Source organism: Myotis daubentonii, chromosome 1, assembly GCF_963259705.1.
Source record: "Myotis daubentonii chromosome 1, mMyoDau2.1, whole genome shotgun sequence".
Lineage (NCBI taxonomy): Eukaryota > Metazoa > Chordata > Mammalia > Chiroptera > Vespertilionidae > Myotis > Myotis daubentonii.
This window is the reverse complement of record NC_081840.1, coordinates 42,297,771-42,316,649: the sequence shown is the minus strand read 5'-3', so window position 1 is coordinate 42,316,649 and position 18,879 is coordinate 42,297,771. Positions and strand designations below refer to the sequence as shown.

Genomic DNA, 18,879 nt, shown 5'->3' with positions numbered 1-18,879 from the left:
GCTGGCGTACCCTCCCTCTCTTGCTCTCACACCGCTCTCGCCACCAGGCATAACCTGCCCACCTGGCCTGGAATGTCACCATGGTCACTAACTGGCCTACCCCAGGGTAGGGAGAGACAATCACCGGGCTCCTCCAACTCTCCATGCGCTAGACCACTGCTGTCCCATAGACTTCCGGCGGCCAGGGAAACCCTGCGCTGTCCGAGAGGGGAGCCACTAGCCACAGGTGGCCACTGCGCACCTGCAATGTGGCTGGTGAGACCCAAGAACGGAGTTTTAAATTTAATTTAATTTCAATTAATATTAAGAGACATGTAAGCTACCATATCGGATATCTCAGCTCTTGGCTTTGCCCTTTGGGGACCTGAGTAGATGTGGAAGGAGAGAATGGAAATCCACAAGCCAGGATGGACCCATAGCGAAATGCTGAGGGCAACCAAGTCCAAAAGCTGGTCTTTGGAGGCACTTCTATGGCTCTGCCTCCCGCCCAACTCTCTGGAGGCAGTTTGCCCTATTAGGGGTCTTAGATTCTCCTCTCTTGGGCCCCATCCTTTGTTTCTAACGAGGCAGAAAGAACTGATAAAAGAGCCGCCCTCTCATTAGGTTGTTAGAAGGCAGACTTGGCTGACGCCGGAGGCCAGGCTTTCGGACACTAGCTGAGAAGAGCGATCATGTCTCAGGCCTGAACCGACCCAGGGAGTCAACCAGGGCAGACGGGGTGCTGGGCCTCCAGGCAGATGCCCATTACCCACTCGGGTCCCTGACAGGCTGCGAGGCCCGGGCACCCCAGGGCTGACAGGCACCTTACAGATGATTCCTCCTGGCCGCACCTGGGCCTGACACAGCACCCCTGCCTGCTCCCTGCAGCCCCCAGGAAACACGCACTGCTGCCCCCTGGCCATGCCGGCCCTAGGACTTCCACCCCCAGGCCTGACTTCTCACCCCCGGGTCACATGGATAGGCCCGTCCTTCTCAGCAACAGCCTTACAATGTCCAAAGGGTCACTGCTGCCCCTCAGAGCCTCTTCTTCTCGGGGATAAGCAGTCGGACCCTCTAACCTGCCTGCCAGGCTGCCCCACGCTTCCCTGCAGCAGTTTGCATAGCTCTTCCCTGCAGGGCCCAGGATGACCATCTTGCCAGGGTCCTCCAGGTGCCCCTCTGATTAGGACATCTCTGGGTCAAATGCCAACTTGGGGGAACAGACCCACAGAGGCCTGCCGTGCCCCTCCTCAGGCTACCCTTGCCAGTGGGCAGACTAGGGGAGCTCAGGGCACAACAGTGCTCTCTTCCTCCCTGCTGGAGCGATGCACGCAGCTCAGCCCAGAACAGTGGCAATTTGCAAGGAGGGGCCGAGCACAGCACAGCATTAACCCCTCACGGCTAGAAGCTCTGGACCTAGGCACTGGCGCCAAGGCCCACCTTTCCTGGGGCCTCTCCTGTCCTTTCCCACTCTCTCAGTCCCCAGGAGAGGCCAGATGTCCAGGTCAAGTCACCTTCTCAAGGTCAGTGGCAAGAATGCCTGGGAATAAGTCCTACCCTAGGGCAGGAAATCAGTGTAGAGCCAGGAAGCCAGGCCTCAGGGGAGCAGAGCAGATGGAGGGACAGCAACTGTACTGGGGGAGGGAGGACTCTCCTTCAGCCTGTAGTAAACGCCGGAGTCACAGGGCCCACCAGCTTCTTTAGTTACTGTTTCCTTGGAAGGTCTTGGGAGTTCCGTAACCTCCACCAAAGAAAGACAAATATGAGAACGGATTCCAATCCGCCCTCAACGATTTCAGACACGCGAGTTCTCTAACCGGGTCAACGCCGTCTCCTCTTAAGGCCATTAGCTAAGGAGAAGGCCCCAGAGCTGGGGGAGGTGGTGCTGGAGAGTCAAGGGAATTCCTTCTTGAAGTCGACCTCTTTCCCGGAGCAGCGCAGTGCTGCCTGGGAATTCCACAGACAGAGGCTCCAGCTCCAGCACCACACCAAACTGGTGGCCATTCCTCTCCGGACCAATTTGCAAGTAAGTGCTACTATTACTACTGTGTTATTAATAACAATCCTGGGCTCTTTCCTGAGCCCTCAGCAGGCACCCACCCTCTAAGTGCCAGACCCACAGTGGCTCCACAGGGCATTCTCCCATTTCTCAAGGGCAGGAGTGGTCACAGGAGGGTGTCTGCTGGGCCTGGTGGTCAGTGTTGGCTCCCGGTGATTTCTGACATTCTCATATATAGGGCACAGGCGCTCCCAGAGCCCCAACTCAATCGAACAAGCTGCCCTGGCAGCCCCCTGCTCCCCTTCTGCCCCTCTTTTAACTGTTCCACCAGCCGGGTGGGGGCCACTCCCAGCAGTCCCCACCCTGGTTACACTTCCTCAGTAACCAAAGCACAAAACAACCCAGCCCTCGCTCAGATGAGGCTGAAGTCAGGGAGCACAGATCTGGAGAGGGGCTGGGGGACCCCACTCTCCCCAGGGAGCAAGAGGCTGCTTCGTCACTGGCAAGGGAGGCCCGTGGTGTCTGGGGGCCAGGTCTGTGGGGTTTGTAGGTCTGTGGGGCGTGCAGGATCCCCGGGGTTCCTGCATTTCCTTCCTGTTGGGGGTTTCAGCACTCTTTGGGGTGAGATTAAAGAGGAGGGGCAAGTCTAGGCTTAGACCCCAGGGTGCTTTCACCAAAATGTACAAACCACACTGGGGGAAACCCCTTCTTTGTGGGTCGATGGGGATGGCAGGTAAGCTGCCTGTGAAAAGTCTGAAATGGACCAAACAGGAAAAACAAAAACGCCAGCCAAACAGCGGAAGTCAGTGGGCCCACCCCTACCTCGGATGAGGGCCACACTTCTTAGAGCTCCCGAATAGGAACAGGCTATCTATCCACACCTCCAAAGCGCCCCAGCGTTCCATTAAACCACTTTGAACTGCCGCAATTGCCACCCGCTTCCTCCCGTCTCTGCCTGGTGACCAAGCTCTAAACCAGCGGTTCTCAACCTGTGGGTCGCGACCCCTTTGGGGGTCAAACGACCCTTTTCACAGGGGTCGCCTAAGCCCATCAGAAAACACATATATAATTACATGTTGTTTTTGTGATTAATCACTATGCTTTAATTATGTCCAATTTGTAACAATGAAAATACATCCTGCATATCAGATATTTACATTAGGATTCATAACGGTAGCAAAATTACAGTTATGAAGTAGCAACGAAAATAATTTTATGGTTGGGGGTCACCACAACATGAGGAACTGTATTAAAGGGTCGCGGCATTAGGAAGGTTGAGAACCACTGATCTAAACCCCTCCAGGTGAAGAGAGCATCCCTGACATTCCAGGGAGTGTTCTCTTTAAAAAAAAAAAAAAATTTAAGGCCCATTTCCTCCTGCCAAATCCTGGGTGTGAGCTAAGTGCAAAGTTAAAATTAAACCGGAAATTTGTACTTTGGGTTTAGACTCTCTCCCAACTCCACTGGCTGTTTAAAAATATCCGAATGTGGTTACTCTCTTTCTAGTTCAACAGCTGGAACGACACTGCGTGTATCAGGAGCTCTCCAGACACGCCAATGACAAACCTACACAGGACCCAGTGCCTCCAGTGCTGACACCCCAGAGAGGCCTGAATAGCCACACTCGGCCCCAAAGAGATGCGAGTGGGGCACTAAGAAGTTCCCTAGAAGTCAGACTGCCCGGCCCCGGTATTTCCTGAAAAACTTGTCCACAAAGCAAGAGTGCAGTGGCCATTTCTCACCACCGAGAGCTGTGAGGTCCACGATCAACATGAACACATTATTACTGAGGAGCCCACTGGTTGTTCCAAAACTGTGCAATCGTGTCTTTACAGTGGCTCCAATTTGGCCATTCCTCTGTGTTCCCAACACTGCAGCCTGGTCCTGGCCAGTCACGTAAGTCACTGCGAGCCTGCTCTGCTTCCCAAGGGGCCTCTGTGACTCCTGGGAAGAGGCCCTGACTGGAGGCCAAGGACCCTGCTGACGGGCTGAATGAACCCTGACTGTATCCCTGAGATGTTGGGCTCAGCCTCTGCAGAAGGGATATTTGTTAACCTATAAAATGCAAACTCTCCCTAGAAAACATTCCCAGTTTGTGGCCACCGCCGGGGGGGGGGGGGGGGGGGAATTCAAGTCCCTAAACTAACCTGGAGGCCCTCCACTCTGGCTCCCCCCCTACGTCCTCCAATCTCATTGCTCCCCGCTCTCATCCTTGCACAAGGCCCCCCTGCCCAGGAGGCCTTCCCCTGCATCCAGCTCTGAGCATCCCAGGGCACCAAAGGCAGCTGCTGCATGAATCATTTAATCGTGTATTAAGCATTCGAGCCTCCTAGAGGTCAGGGACTGTCCTTCTCCATAATCAGCCTAGCGGGGAGTGGACACTGGAGCAACTGCTTAACAAATGTCCTGTCTATCGTGCCAGGCACAACAGTAGGTGCGGGGCACACAGAGTAAGTCAGGCCATGAAATTTACAATGTAACTGGTCCAAGACAAGTTGAATGAACACCCTCCCTCTGTAAACAGCAGCAGCGATGGTTTTCAGTATGTCTTGTATCCCGGAGACAAGCGAGCTGCACACACTCCTCCCTCCTGACCCAGTGCTCTGCCCCTCTCTCCAGACAGGGTGCTCCTGTGTCACTGTTCACCTGGGCCAATGCTGAGGGGACAGTGAGCGGGAGGTGTGGTGGCTGGCTAGGAGACAGACAGCTGGTAAACAACTACAGTCCCGTGTGCCAGCTAGGAGGCATACGATGGGACCTAGAGAGACCAAGAAAGGGGACACACATATCAAAGCCAGGACTGGCCATGTAGTTTGTAGGGCCCAGAGCAAAATGAAAATGTGAGAACCCTTACTCAAAAATTAAGAATTCTAAGACAGTGACAGCAGCACATTAAACCCAAGAGCAGGCCCTTCTAAGCATGGGGCCCTGTGTGACTGAGCAAGTCATATGCCCGTGAAGCTGGCGCTGATTTACATGGACAACTTGGGCCTCAAACATAGTCCTCTGGGGGCCAGCACCAGAGAAAAGGAAGCTGAGTGAGAACTGCTCTTTATTTTCCCAGTGTTTCCTGAGGCAAGGTGGAGAGGTGGACAGAAGGCAGGCTCTGGAGTCATGACAGACCTAGCTCAAATCCATTCTCCACTTGCTTGCTCATCTCGCCCCTCCTGAGCTCCTGCAATGACCAGAGTGCTGATCACTGAGGGTTGGATTAAATGAAGTAATACTTTGAACAGCCCAGCTCTGGAAAAAGCCATTTTCCTTCCCCTTGATCCGGACACATTTATTGCTGTGTCCCCCATCAAAGCACAAGAATGAGAACAGCCTGACTGGTGTGGCTCCGCAGCTGGGCATCGACCTATGAACTAGGAGATCATTGTTCAATTCCCAGTCAGGGCACATGCCCAGGTTGTGGGTTCAATCACAAGTAGGGTCATGCAGGAGGCAGCTGATAATTCTCTCTCGTCATTGATATTTCTACCTTTCTCTCCCTCTCCCTTCCTCTCTGAAATCAAATATATAGATATATAGATAGATAGATAATGAGAACAAAGGCAGGCCCCAGCAGATCTGAGTTACCTCAGCTGTGTGCAAGGCTTCCTCATGGAATATACAAGGCCTTTTAACAGTTTGGAGAACTAAGATAGTGTACCCCAAACCCAGCCCTTTATTTTACATCCACGCCTTGTTTTGATTATTTTGTTCCACTAACCTCAACCCTTGTCTTTTTTCACTGAGCAAGACTTCAGTACATATTTGTAGCTTTGGTTTCAACCTCGTCAGTCCCTGACCAATTTAGTTTTCCAGTTCCAGCCTTGCACAGAAGAGAAGACTCAAATCAAATTGACCCTGCGGTGGTTGTGTGTGTGTGTGTGTGTGTGTGTGTGTGCACGCACGCGCGCACTCATGGGTTTTAAATAGGTCAGCTTTTAAATGGGCCATCCCCTGTTGCAGATTTCTAGCTAGAAGGCCAGACTGTTTGAGGCACCAACGCAGAGGAGAAACGGGCTTCTCCCAACATGTTCGATTAGAGTGATAAATGCTTGTGATTTTGTCACTGTAACCATAAAATCTAGTTTTGCTTCACAGTTGGTGTGACAAAACCTGCAAAAATCATTGAGGTTCCATGCGATAAAAGTCAGGCTCTGGGAGAAAAGTCAGACATTTCGAAAGCTAGACAGGCCTAGGGATCATCTAGGCCAGTGGCTTTGCTGACCACACCGCACAGTAAAAAATCCATTTACACCTTGACTCAGGGCATACCTTTTTGTGTGCATATAGACATACACACTGAAACAAAACTTACCCTGTTAAAATTACTCCTTTCTAGTGCATTAAAAAAATTTTTTTAGACCCATGGTTGGCAAAATACTGGTCTAGTTTAGCCCTTTTCTCAGAGGAAGCCAGGACCAGAGTTTGCATAGAGCTTAGGAACCCCAGGCTGGGCGATTCTTCTGCTGAACCATGTACACCGTACCGCTGCTCTTGTCAGAAGCCAGTCCCCTGGGGAAGACCCAGGAATCGTCCATGTAGCTTTCAGTTTCTGTTAAGAGGAGGGTATTCCTCAGCCTTGATGGTAGCTGAGACAGGTGTCCACCCGACCTAAAGACCTTTTAAAAAGAGGCAGGGCCCACATTACTTAAAAAAAAGAGAGAGAGAGAGAGAGAAGAGAGAAAGAAAAGAAAGAGAGAGAGAGAGAGAGAGAGAGAGAGAAAGAGAAGAAAGAAAAGGAAGGAAGGAAGGAAGGAAGGAAGGAAGGAAGGAAGGAAGGAAGGAAGGAAGGAAGGAAGGAGGGAGGGAGGGAGGGAGGGAGGGAGGGAGGGAGGGAGGGAGGGGGAGAGGGAGGGAGGGGGAGAGGGAGAGGGAAAGGGAGGGAGGGGGAGAGAGAGAGAGAGAGAGAGAGAGAGAGAGAGAGAGAGAGAGAGAGAAAGAAAGAAAGAAAGAAAGAAAGAAAGAAAGAAAGAAAGAAAGAAAGAAAGAAAGAAAGAAAGAAAGAAAGAAAGAAAGAAAGAAAACAAACCTCTCCAAGATTAAAAAAAAGCATCTGAGTGTCTGGATTTTGTTTCCTACAATAGAGCTCTGGAGGCACGGGCGGGGTGGGAGCACATGGCCGCGGGAAGTCGGTGACGCCATCCTTATTATTTTAGGGAACCGAGCAACGCAAGCAGGGGCGCTGCAGCAGCGGTAATTAAGCTGTCGGCCGGCAAGGGTAATAGGCTGCGCGCCGGCTGGGGGCGGGCTGGCATTAACATGAACCCTGTGACTGGCTCCCTGGCCGCCTGGAACTGGATTCCTACCTCCTCGGCGGGCGTGGGGAGGACTGGGTGGCTGTCTCGCCCAGACAGAGGAGCTGGTTCCACTGCAGATGCTTCCTCCCGCCAGAAGGACGGACTCTGAGCCGGAACCACCCCGGGACCCGCCCAGGTGGTGTAGGACCTGGGCTTTGGGCCTTCCAACGGGCCTGTTTAACTTCTTGTCAACTTCAACAAGGCTGGGGCCCCTCCCTGACGTTCTGCCTTTGCTTTCCTCCCCTAAAATCTCATTTCTCCCTTCCAGCCACCTACTCCACTTCAAGGACTTGTCAGTTCCACCTCCTGCAGGAAGCTTTCCCTGATTGCCCAGCCCTGCACCAGCACTGCCTGATGTAAGAGCACAGGAATGAAAATAGTCCAAGAGCAAGAGAATACAGGCTTAGAAAGCTGTTTGGGAGCCAGGAAGTGGGGAGCAGTTCAGAAGGGAGAGATGAGGCTCCTGGAATTTGTGGGTGGCATGATCAATTGAAAAAAATCCAGCAGGCTGCATCTTCTAAGTGGTCCCTTCCTACCTTCAGTAGACCCGGAAGGTCTGAAGCAGCAGAAGTTGGAAGCACAGTCCAGTGAAGACCGTGGTCCCAGCGGGTGGCATGTGAATGGGACCAGCAGAAGGAAAGGGGAGAAGATGTGGGCAGGTGCAGTGCAAAGGACGCTCGACACGCTGTTTGACCTGGACTCTGGTGCTCACTTGGCCACTACCTTGCTTGCGCGCTGAGGGAGGTCACGTCCACTCTCTGGGCTTCTGCCAGCCCCTAGCCCACATACTGAACAATGGAGCCTGAGTACAGAGGTGCGATTCCTTCTGGCTCCAAAATCCTGTAGTCCACACACTTGTTAGTCCCACCTATACCCAATCTCAGTCACTGTTCTCCAAAAGTAGGTGGGAAATTTCATGGGCTAAAGAAGCCCAGAATTCATCACTAAGGGATGCCAGAAAGGAAATACAGGACACTGGGCAATTACCCTGATAATTACTGAAATGCAAAAGTCAGTCATGTAGTCGATTAAAACACATCTGGACCACAAAAACAGCCCCCAGAAGTCTGGGGTGTTGTGTTCCAAATGTGGGAGTCTGGCTTCCTCCATATGATGTCCGCCAGCCATCTCACAAGGCAGCAGGGGGCAGGCACCTCAGCTGACGGGGTCCCTTCTCTGATCAACAACCCTGTGATTCTTAAAAAACCCACACCACCCACAATGACCTCATTACAGAACCACAGCACTGGCCACTAGGAGACTGAAGAGGAAGGGCTAGAGAGCAGGGGTGGATAAATCCCGGTCAATCTTCCTAAAACGCCGCTTTGATCACCTCCCATCAGTCCCTGTCCCAAAGCTTTTAATGGCCATGGGGATCAAGTGCAAATCCAGAGGAGGATTTCCAGCCCCCCCACCATCATGGCTCTCTGACCAAACCCCCTGTGCCTCCTCTGAAGGTAGTCTGTCCCTGCCTCACCCCCTCTACCAGGCTCCCTGACCTGCAGCGAGCACCATGACACCACCTGGCATTTCTTCCCCATGGTCCAGTAAACAAAGTGCTTCCCCAGGCATCATCGCGTTTACCTTGTCCACAGACAAGCGGAGTCCTACCCTCCCAGGGAGCGTGTCCCTGTCCCCCAGGCCCCCTGAGAGCCAGCGCTCGGCCACAGGACATCTGGCCGTCTTTATCCCTGCTCCTCTCCCCCAGACACAGCCTTTCTAAGGTCCCAGCGGCCCCGGTGCTCTGCCTGGAGGAGCTAGCTTTCAGAAACACCGGTCCCTCCAGCTAGAGGAGAGGAAGAAGTGGGGTGGGCAAAGGCTGACCCCTTACTCACTTTCTAAAGCAAAGTGCCCCACTAACTCCACTCTTGGGCAAGTCAACACAAATACATTTTTAAATTTTTAAATATTTTTATTGATTTCAGAGAGGAAGAGAGAGGGAGAGGCAGAAACATCGATGATGAGAATCATTGATCAGTTGCCTCCTGCACACCCCCTACTAGGGATCAAGCCCATAAATGGGCATGTGCCCAGACCGGGAATTGAACCACGACCTCCTGATTCATAGGTCAATGCTCAACCACTGAGCCATGCTGGCCGGGCAAAAAAATATCTTTTTTAAAATGGCTTCCTGGGCCCTCTGTCCCAGCTCACTAATGCGGTTGATTTTGGCTACTGCGATCAGATTCAAGGATTTAAGCCTGGCTGGGCTGGGACCACTTGTGGACAGCGGGGGCTGTCTGCTGCAGAGATCCCACCCGAGTCCCTGGGTCAGCAGGGTGTGAGAAGGGAGCACAGCCCAGGGTCTCTGCCATGGGTATAGTGTGGACCAGAACAGCTACCCTGAGTAGAAGAACGGCCTGCAAAACAAAAGTTCATTCATTTCCTCAGTTTTACTACGAAGATCCATAAGCTGGCAGTTCAAAGCCTCCATCCAGCCCCGCCCACCACCATAACCCATCTAAGAGAGGACACCACTCAGACTCAGAGGTCGAGGCACTTTCCACAGCCCTGGGACAGGCCTCTGCCGAATTCCCACCTGGCTTTTAAAAATGCTTCAGAGAATGAAGGAACTACATCTGCCACCGCTGCGGAACCAGTGGATCCAATCCAGCTTCTCAGGCAACTGAACCAACCCAGTGATTCGCCCCAGGTTAGAGTCAGCCCACTGCAGAATCCAGCCTTGGGCCAGCCTCCGTTCTCCTAACTTAGGGCCACACCCCTAACTCAAAGCCTCTCCATAGGGAACTCCTTGAGGCCAGAGGAAACCGAGTAGGAAAAAGAAAAAAGCTGTTAGGAAAAGAGCCCCCTGCCTGAATTCAGCTCCCTCCCTCCCGCCCTGCCTCCACTCACCCCAGTATGAATAGAGTGCAGAAGAGGCAGGAAAAGCTAAGTGGCCTCAGAGATGAAACCCTCGACCTTGGCCTCCTTCCCTGCCAACCCTACCCGAAGTGACAAAAATATTGGCAGTGACAGAAACAGAGCAAACACTGCTGCACTGAGCCCTAGTGTCCAACCACCAGTCGGAAACCGCTGATTTTGGCAGAAACGGAAACCAGTCATGCATTAGAACCTAAGGCTGGGGGCTGAACGTTCCTTCCATCCAAGGTCACACACAAGAAGCAATTTAACCTGATTTTTCTTCTCCCTTAGAGAAATTCTGTATGTGCAACTTGCCTAAGTCTATAAATTAAATGCTTTTGATAAAAGTATTGGGGATGGAAGTAGAAGAAATGCTAAGAAGTAAATGTTGGTTCCTATGTCTAGAAACTGGAAGGGGGGAAAATGGAAAGCAATGGAATGAGAGAAAGCAAGGAAGGAATGGGAAGGCGAGGCCCTGCTGGGAGAAGAGGATGGAACATGGGAGGGAGGCAGACAGGCCTGAGAAAAAGACGCAGGCAGTCAACAACGGGGGAGAGAGGAGGAAGTTACAAGGCTTGTAGGCTTTGCTTTACTTCCAGACCTCCACCCTCTTCACCTGCATTTTGGTGATAGAACTTTTCTTTTTTTTAATCTTTATTGTTAGATGACAGAACTTGACCTATCTTTACTGTGTGTGTGTTTTTTTAATAGAGTTGAGTTCATTGTCATTCACAGATCTACAGGTGCTTTAATCTCAAAATGCTAAAATATTAAAACCATACAATCTTTATAATCCTTGAGGATCAGAGAGGGGCTGGACCAGCAGAGATGATGTAAAAAAGAATCTGATGTGTTAGTCTTCACCAGAAGCTCATGGAGGAGGTCCTCCAAGGTGGTCAGCACAGACCAGGCCATCCCAGGCTGTGTTGACAGAAACAAGCAGGATGGACCAACATTCCTCCCTCAGCGTCACAAAACACTCTGCTCCAATAGGTCCAGACTTCAAATTCCAAACCCTGCAGCATTACAAACTGGAGGAAGGCAACCAGAGAGGGGAGACGTCTGAAAACTGACACTTGGACGAGCTAGGGATGTTTAGGCTGGAGGGTGGGAAAGACTCTTGGTCACTATCTTTCTCCAACTATTTGAGGGAGTGTCATATGCAACAGAAGTACATTTATTCTGTGGTCCTCGGTGGCGATGGCGAAGAACTAAGGTCACTGTGCACGAATTACAAAGAGGCAGTTTTAGGCCCCAAATAAAATACAATAGGGTATTTAAATCATTACACTGTTCCATAAAATGGGCGGCTCTGAAAATAAATAAATAAAAAATAAGTGAGCTCCCTGGAGGCTACTAAGGGACTGTCTGTAAAGAATTTCACACATAAACAGTGCTGAACAGTTATTAAATGAAAAATATTGCATGACAAAGCACTGAAAAGAGACGAGCCTTGGGTCTTTTCTTCTCTTACAATGCTATGGTTTGATTCTTTCCTCTTTTGTTTTTAAATATATTTTTACTAGAGGCCTGATGCATGAAATTCATGCATGGCTGGGGTCCCTACGCCTGGCTGCCCCCCTGCCCCCCCCCCCCCAGCCGCTGGCACCCACCTTGGCTGGCCTGGGGCCTTCCACCGTTCAGTCAATTTGCATATTAGGCTTTTATTATATAGGATTGATTTCAGAGAGGAAGGGAGAGGGAGAGATAAAAACATCAATGATGAGAGAGGATCATTGATCATCTGTCTCTTGCACGTCCCACACTGGGGATCAAGCCCACAACCCAGGCATGTGCCCTGACTGGGAATTGAACTGTGACCTTCTGGTTCATAGGTTGATGCTCAAACCATTGAGCCATGCCAGCCAGGTGATTCTTTCCTCTTTAAAGAAGTGTTACTAATTTAGGCCACAAGTTCCATCTACTCATTTGACAATATTTACAGAATCTATTAGATGCTGGGCACCCATGCTAGGCATAGGAGATACAGCAGTAAACAAAACTAGGTGCCTGGCCTCAGGCTTACAGTCTAGTGGGGGAGCAAGATAATAAGCCAATAAGTGTATACACCTGTACATAATTTATGTAAGTGCTACAAAGAAAACAAGGGGGAGGGCAGCAATAGCAACAAGGGACACTCCTTTAGAAAGGGCGGCCAGGGATAGCCTATCCAAAGCTGAGCTTTCAGTGGGATTTGAAACCAAGGGAAGACCTTAGGAAGAGTCTTCTGGGCGGATGGAATAGACAGGGCAAAGACCCTGAGAGTGGGGAGTGTGCTTGGCCTTCTGGGGAACAGCCAGGAGGACAGGTGGCGGCAACAGAGTGTGTAGAAGAAGAGGAAGTGGTGGTGTGAGCATGGGGTGGGGAGAGGGCAGCTGTCTGTCACACATGTGGGATATACTGCATTTAACTGCTGGTAGGGTGGTGGGTTTCATAGGCAGAGGAATTAGCATTGTTTGGACCACATTGAAGGGGTAAGACCTAAGACCCAACCATAAGCCTGGGATTTCCTTTGCCCTTTCTTAAAGGAAAAAAGAGAAGGAGTTTTAGTCAGGATTGTGCTTGCCCAATGTTTCCAGGTAGAAATGGGGTACACTCCTGGGAAATATCCCATGGCAGGATGTGTTGATTATGAGAGCTTGGGCACATGTGAAGTAGTCAGAAAATCTGGTTTGGATCTGGGCTTTACGACTTAGGAACTGTGTGGATGTGGGTAAGATTCCACTGAGACTCAGTTTCCTCATCTGTAAAATGCAAAGAACTCCTACTAGTCCCATGGTCTCCGTGGGACCGGGGGAGGTAAACTGCTATTCTGGAGGGGCCTGGGGAGGAATTTTACAAGGTTTCTTACCCAAGACTTTGCACCCAGAGAGTCGAGATGAGGTGTGATGCAGCTCTGATTCCCCCACACTGCCTTGCATGCAGCTCTCAACAAATGTTTGCTGAACTGAAAAGCATTAAAAATAATCTGGGAAAACATTCTGCCACTTCTTTCTTCCTATGAAACTGCAGTTTGCCAGAATGCTCCAGAACAGCCTCTCTTCACTGTAATCCTTCACTTTTGGGGAAGAACCAACTGAGTCACATCAGGGCAGGGTTCTCATGGGATAAACTCCCAGGAACAAGGCCTGACACCTCTGCAGAAGGCTCCACCCCAGACCTTCTCTAACAGTCTGAGCTCATCCAGGTCCCAGCCACCAATGAAAGGGACTATATACCATCATACCATCGTCAGACAGGGCCAGGGTCTCCTGGAAAAGCCTACACAAGCTGGAGATTCACAATATATGCAACATTTCACTCCACAGGAACCCCTGATCTAATCCAACTGTCCAGATGAGTAGAATAGCTGGTCCAAAGTCACTTCTGTTATTTAGAAAAACTTGTTTTAAAAAGTAACACTTTCATTCTCATGGTTTCAAAATCAAATAGTATAAACAGTTAATTCTCTCTCCCACCCTTTCCAGTTAACCACCTCACCAGGATTTGTTTACACATATAAAAACAAATTCAGAATCTTATTTTTCTTGTTTCTTATTTGCATTGTGTTCTACTGTGCAGGTGTGCCATCATTTTTCCTTGACCAGTCCCTTATCGATGACTATTTGGGTTGCTTCCAATTTTTGCTCTAATAATTCTACAATACAGATAAGCTGGTGCTTATGTCACTTCTCGTTCGCCCAGCTTATTAACCAAGAAGCTGGAATCTGATCCCACTTCTGACCTACAAGGGCAGCCATCATAGAGCCTCGGAGTTCTCCAATTTAATGGACTCACTACTGTACCTACGTAGGCAAGTTACTTCCCCTCCACTCATTTAAGAAATGCTACTCCAGAACCTACCAAGTGCCAAAAATTTTTTTTAATCTTCAAATTCAAATTTATTAAGACATTCAGCTATGCCTGTCAATGCACCAGGCACTGGGGATCCAATGATAAAGGTATCCCTGCCCTCTGCCTCAGTGTCCAGTCTGCAAGGGATGAGAAGGGACTGCTACAATACACAGGGGCAGCTAGTTCAGTGGGCCTTGATGGCCATTTGATTCCCCGGCTAAAAATGGGCGGCCATACCTACACCTTAGGGGTGTGTGTTCTGAGGGATCAAAAAAGGAATGCTTGCCCTGACCAGTTTGGCTGAGTGGATAGAGCACCGGCCTGCGGACTGAAGAGTCCCGGGTCGATTCCGGTCATTTAAAAAAAAAAAAGGAATGCTTGCTAACTAGCTAGCATGATGCAAGGCCTATCCTAGGTGCTCAATAAGGGGTAAAACCTAATTCCTGTCCCAGAAGGGGGTCTTGCTGATGGCCAGGACAGGGAGATGCTCCAGGCAAAGCACATGCATCACCACGCCTGCTCCACAACAACCACGACTCTTCTCACAGGTCAGAACACACTGCTGCTGCTTTTGAGGCAGCACCTCAGTCCCTAATTACGCCTTAGCCGACTTTTACTGGAAAACCATGTGGCCTTCTCCCACTTTCCAGACCCTCTAGCTAGTATCTGAGGCACCCTGGGCATGCTTCTCAGCTGCGCGTACAAGCCCTCGTGCGTGACGCAAGTCAGAGTGTAAGAGAAATCCAGACATACTCATTAAGACCCTGGCACAGAAAGGTAAGGGCAGACACAGGAAAAGTGGATTTCACAGGGATTTCCCCAACATTGTAAAATAATCATTTAATGGGGGGTGGGGGGAGAGGATCTAAAGAAGAAAAATCTGGACCTCACATTTATTGTTCATTTCAATATATATTCTATTTCACACACACAAAAAAAATTTTTAAAAATCAGAAATGTTGGCATCATCTGTTATGACAGAGAAAGGGAACGGAAGTTAGGAGACGAGAGTAGTTCCATATTCTGGAAATATTCAGCAGCCCCATGTGGCTGGAAGAAGGCAGGAGGTCAAAGTGAAGATCTGAGGCCCTGTGCACAGCTCTGAGTCAGTGACTGGGCTTTGCACCCAAGCACGGCTGTGCTCAGGACTACCTGACCTTGAGTTCATTACTGAACTAGTTTTCTGAGCCTCAGTTCCCTGTCTGTTAAAGTGGGAATAATCCCACTCATTTTGTAGTATTTCTGTATTGATTAAATATGAATAAATAGGGTGTCTGGCACATAGACATTCAATAGGTAAAAATAAACAAAACATAGAAGAGATGCTTTGTTTCTCAGTGTTTAGTAAAGAGATTACAATCTGGGTCCTTCCCTTTAGAAGCTTGAAGCAGAAGAGTAGGCATCACATTATCAGCCCCCATAATAGTGGAAAGCTGGTTCCCTAACAGGCTAATTAAGGAAGCCTCACTTCACCAGAAGCTCCTTTCAAATTCATGCAGGAACGTGGTGCTTCGAGATGAAAACTAACAGCCAATCAATGCTCAGCCTTATCCTTGGAAGAGGTGGGTCAGGGCTGGATTTGTGACCTGAACTAACTGTGGGCTACTCCCGCTCAGATAAACCCTGGGCACCCCGAGTCCTGCCTCACCATCTTTGGTCAGAGGCATTGGTAGGTTCTCCCTAGCCCACCCAAAGGCATCTGGACCCTCAACAGGAGGGATGGGCTGGTCCAGACGGAATCCAAAGTACAATGGGGGCCTCCACAAAACTGCCATTTCAAAAAACCAATGGAAACCCCACTGGGACAGTAGCGAGAGCCTGTGGTTAAGAAAATTGGGCCATACCTCTGCCTAGGCAGGCAGAACACCAACTCCAGGTGGTTAAGCCCTTGCCTGGAGGCTGACTGGCAGTTATAGATGTGTTTAGCATTTCTGCCTCCCAACCCCAACACCCCCAGCCATAAATGAAAAAATATTATTGTTAATAAATGCAATCTGGAAGTATAAATTTTTCAAAGTGTGAGTCTCAAGAGGATAATAAAACATATTCTGAGATGAAAAGGCAGAGGGTAAGCTGGCCAGAGCAAATACCCAAGGTTGTGAGCAGAATACTGGCCAGTTATATTTTATCCCTCTTTTGTATCATTTCATCTTTCCTACTAATCACCTCATGAATTTGCATCTTAACCTCACTTGGCTTCAGCTTGCTCATCAGCAGGTGATTCATAGGTACTTACTGATCAGATAGATACTTAAGATTCTGGCTCATGGAGGCCCAGTCCAGTGTAGGTTCTGTGAGTCTCTGCTCCTCCTCAGAGAGGCCTTCCTGGGTCACCCACTCCCTTTAACACAGTTTGATTTGTCGTCACGGACCCACCACACCAGCGGTTATGCCTTTGCTTGGATTACTGACTGTCTCCCTCAATGGGATATTAGCCCCACATGGGCAGTACAAATGATGTGCTCATCTAGTTCAATGCTAGCTGTATGCAGAATGCAAAGAACAGAACAGGCACAGGGCAGGCATTCAATCAGTACAGGCAGACCTTGGAGATAACTGCAGGTTTGGCTTCAGACCACCTCAACAAAGCAAACTGCAATCAAGTGAATCACACAAATTTTTTGGTTTCCCAGCCATATAAAAGTTATATTTACACTATGCTGTAGTCCAGGGGTCCTCAAACTACGGCACGCAGGCCACATGCAAATACAAATATTGTATTTGTTCCCGTTTTGTTTTCTTACTTCAAAATAAGATATACGCAGTGTGCATAGGAATTTGTTCATAGTTTTTTTTTAAACTATAGTCTGGCCCTCCAACGGTCTGAGGGACAGTGAACTGGCCCCCTGTTTAAAAAGTTTGAGGACCCCTGCTATAGTCTATTAAGTGTGCAACACCATTACATCTTAAAAAATGTGTATACTTTTAACTAAAATATACTCTAGTGCTAAAAAGTGCTAAGAGCCTGTTGGGAAAATGGCATGGATAGACTTGCTTGGCGCAGGGTTGCCACAAACCTTCAATTTTGAAGAATATCGTATCTGTGAAGTGCAATCAAGCGAGGTATGCCTTATGCGGCAACGGATGGCCGGCCCTTCCACACACAGTATTTTCTATCTGCAGAAATCACCCTCGTAACTCAGGTTCACATCAAACACTAGCAGGCCATGTTGCTCATCATCAGGGACATCCGTGGCCTTAATAAGCCTCCTGGGGCTGGCAAGCCATTTGCCCATATAGGCCTGGTTTCCGGCTGAGTGGGCACCTTTCAGACCAGACAGCTACTGGTCAAACTCGAAGGTGCATTTTCAGTCCCACATTTGACGGTCTCCTGTGGTGGCCCCTGAGAATGGTCACACTGGGCACTTGAACTGAGGGAAGACTCCTGAGCATCTATCTACAGAGGTCAGCTGCCTACCCTGAACCAAGTGCCCTTTTGCTTCTACAAGAACAGCATTCCATTTCAGCTCCCAGGCCTGCTCCTCTACCTCCACCCCAAACAGCAGCCCTAGATGACCCTACTTGAGGAGAAGCCTCCCCAGACTCACAGACCACTCCTAGACGTGCTGACACACCAGCTCTCTTAATCAAGACACATAAGGGCATGTCTGCCACAGAGCAGCAAGCTGGATGGGAGCTAAAAGAAGCAGAACCAATCATATGGCAGCAGGCCAACCCCTGCAGAGAGGCCTCTCCAGGCCTACCAGAGACAGCTGGGGAGCTCTGCCCAAGTGCATGCCTTCCCACTCTTCCCAGGCCACACCCAGTGTGCACCCAAAATTCCATTAAAAGGGAGGTGTACAGAAGTGAGAGGAACGCCCTGGGTGAGTGTGATGGCCAGTTCCTGGCCCTCCATATGGAACAGGCCCTTGTGCCAGAACAGACAGATCTTTCGCACAGGCAGCCAAGCTGGAGGCTGGCGAACAGATGACGTCATCACAAAGCCTTTCTGGTGCACCCAGCTGCAGGGGAGCTATGCGGGGATCTGCTAGCCCTTCCTACTGCCCTCCAGAGAGGGAGGATGAAGAGACACTGACCAACCCAATGGGAGCAAAGCCACAGTGCACACCCAGTGAGTGCTACTAGAACTAGCTGACAGAATGCTGCGGCATCACCTGGGAAGGACACAATTTGCTCCCTTTCTTGACTTCCTGGAGACCTCCTCTCAGGAGCTGTTTGAACGAAACATAAAGGCCTGGGGGGGGGGGGGGGGAGCAGACTGAGTTCTGCAGCCAGGAGGTAAGCTAAGAGGCAGGAGGGGCTACTGGCACAGAGCAACTGCTCCAGAAATGAATGGCTAGCCAGGCAGAGGACCCCTAACCCTGACCCCACGATGGGAAAGGGAGGCCCTGGGGCAGGGGAAGTCCGCAGCTAGGTTGATGTTGCTCCAGCCCCACCTCAAACATGGAGGCTCTGCCCCCTATCCGGGGCCCCCCCTGCCCCCTCCTACCTGCTATAGCAGCTCAAGTGAGGCCTCCTTCAGGGGCAGGTAAAGGCAGCTCTCCCAAGAACTGCTCCCACCATGTACAAGCTCAGACACCCAGTAAGGGGCCTCCTTCAGACAGGCTGGCTCCCCTGTCCAAACAGCTTGTTCAGGCCTGGGCTGGTTAGAATCTACTACCCTTCAGAGGCTGTCCACAACACACATCTGGCACAAACCTCTTTTCTCTCCGTTCTAATGACGCCCCCCCACCACCACCACTCCTAGGAAGCAGATATTTTTGTTTGTCACCATTTTACAGATGAGGCAACTGAGGCTCAAAGAGGGTACTTGCCAGATATCTTCTAGGCATGGAGCTCCGTACTCCCGGGCACTGCCCACCACACCTGACTGTTGGCCCTGAGGGCCCCTCCTTACAAAAGGCCCACAGGCCCGCCTCTCAAGTCCCTAGAAATCCCGCGGGCCAAGTCCAGGCT

General features: G+C 50.3%; 1 protein-coding gene across 1 annotated transcript in view; it reads right to left on the bottom strand.

The window, feature by feature from the left end:
• ANP32A (acidic nuclear phosphoprotein 32 family member A) overlaps positions 1-18,879 on the bottom strand; it is a 41,694-nt gene that overhangs the window by 9,123 nt on the left and 13,692 nt on the right. The window lies entirely within an intron of this gene.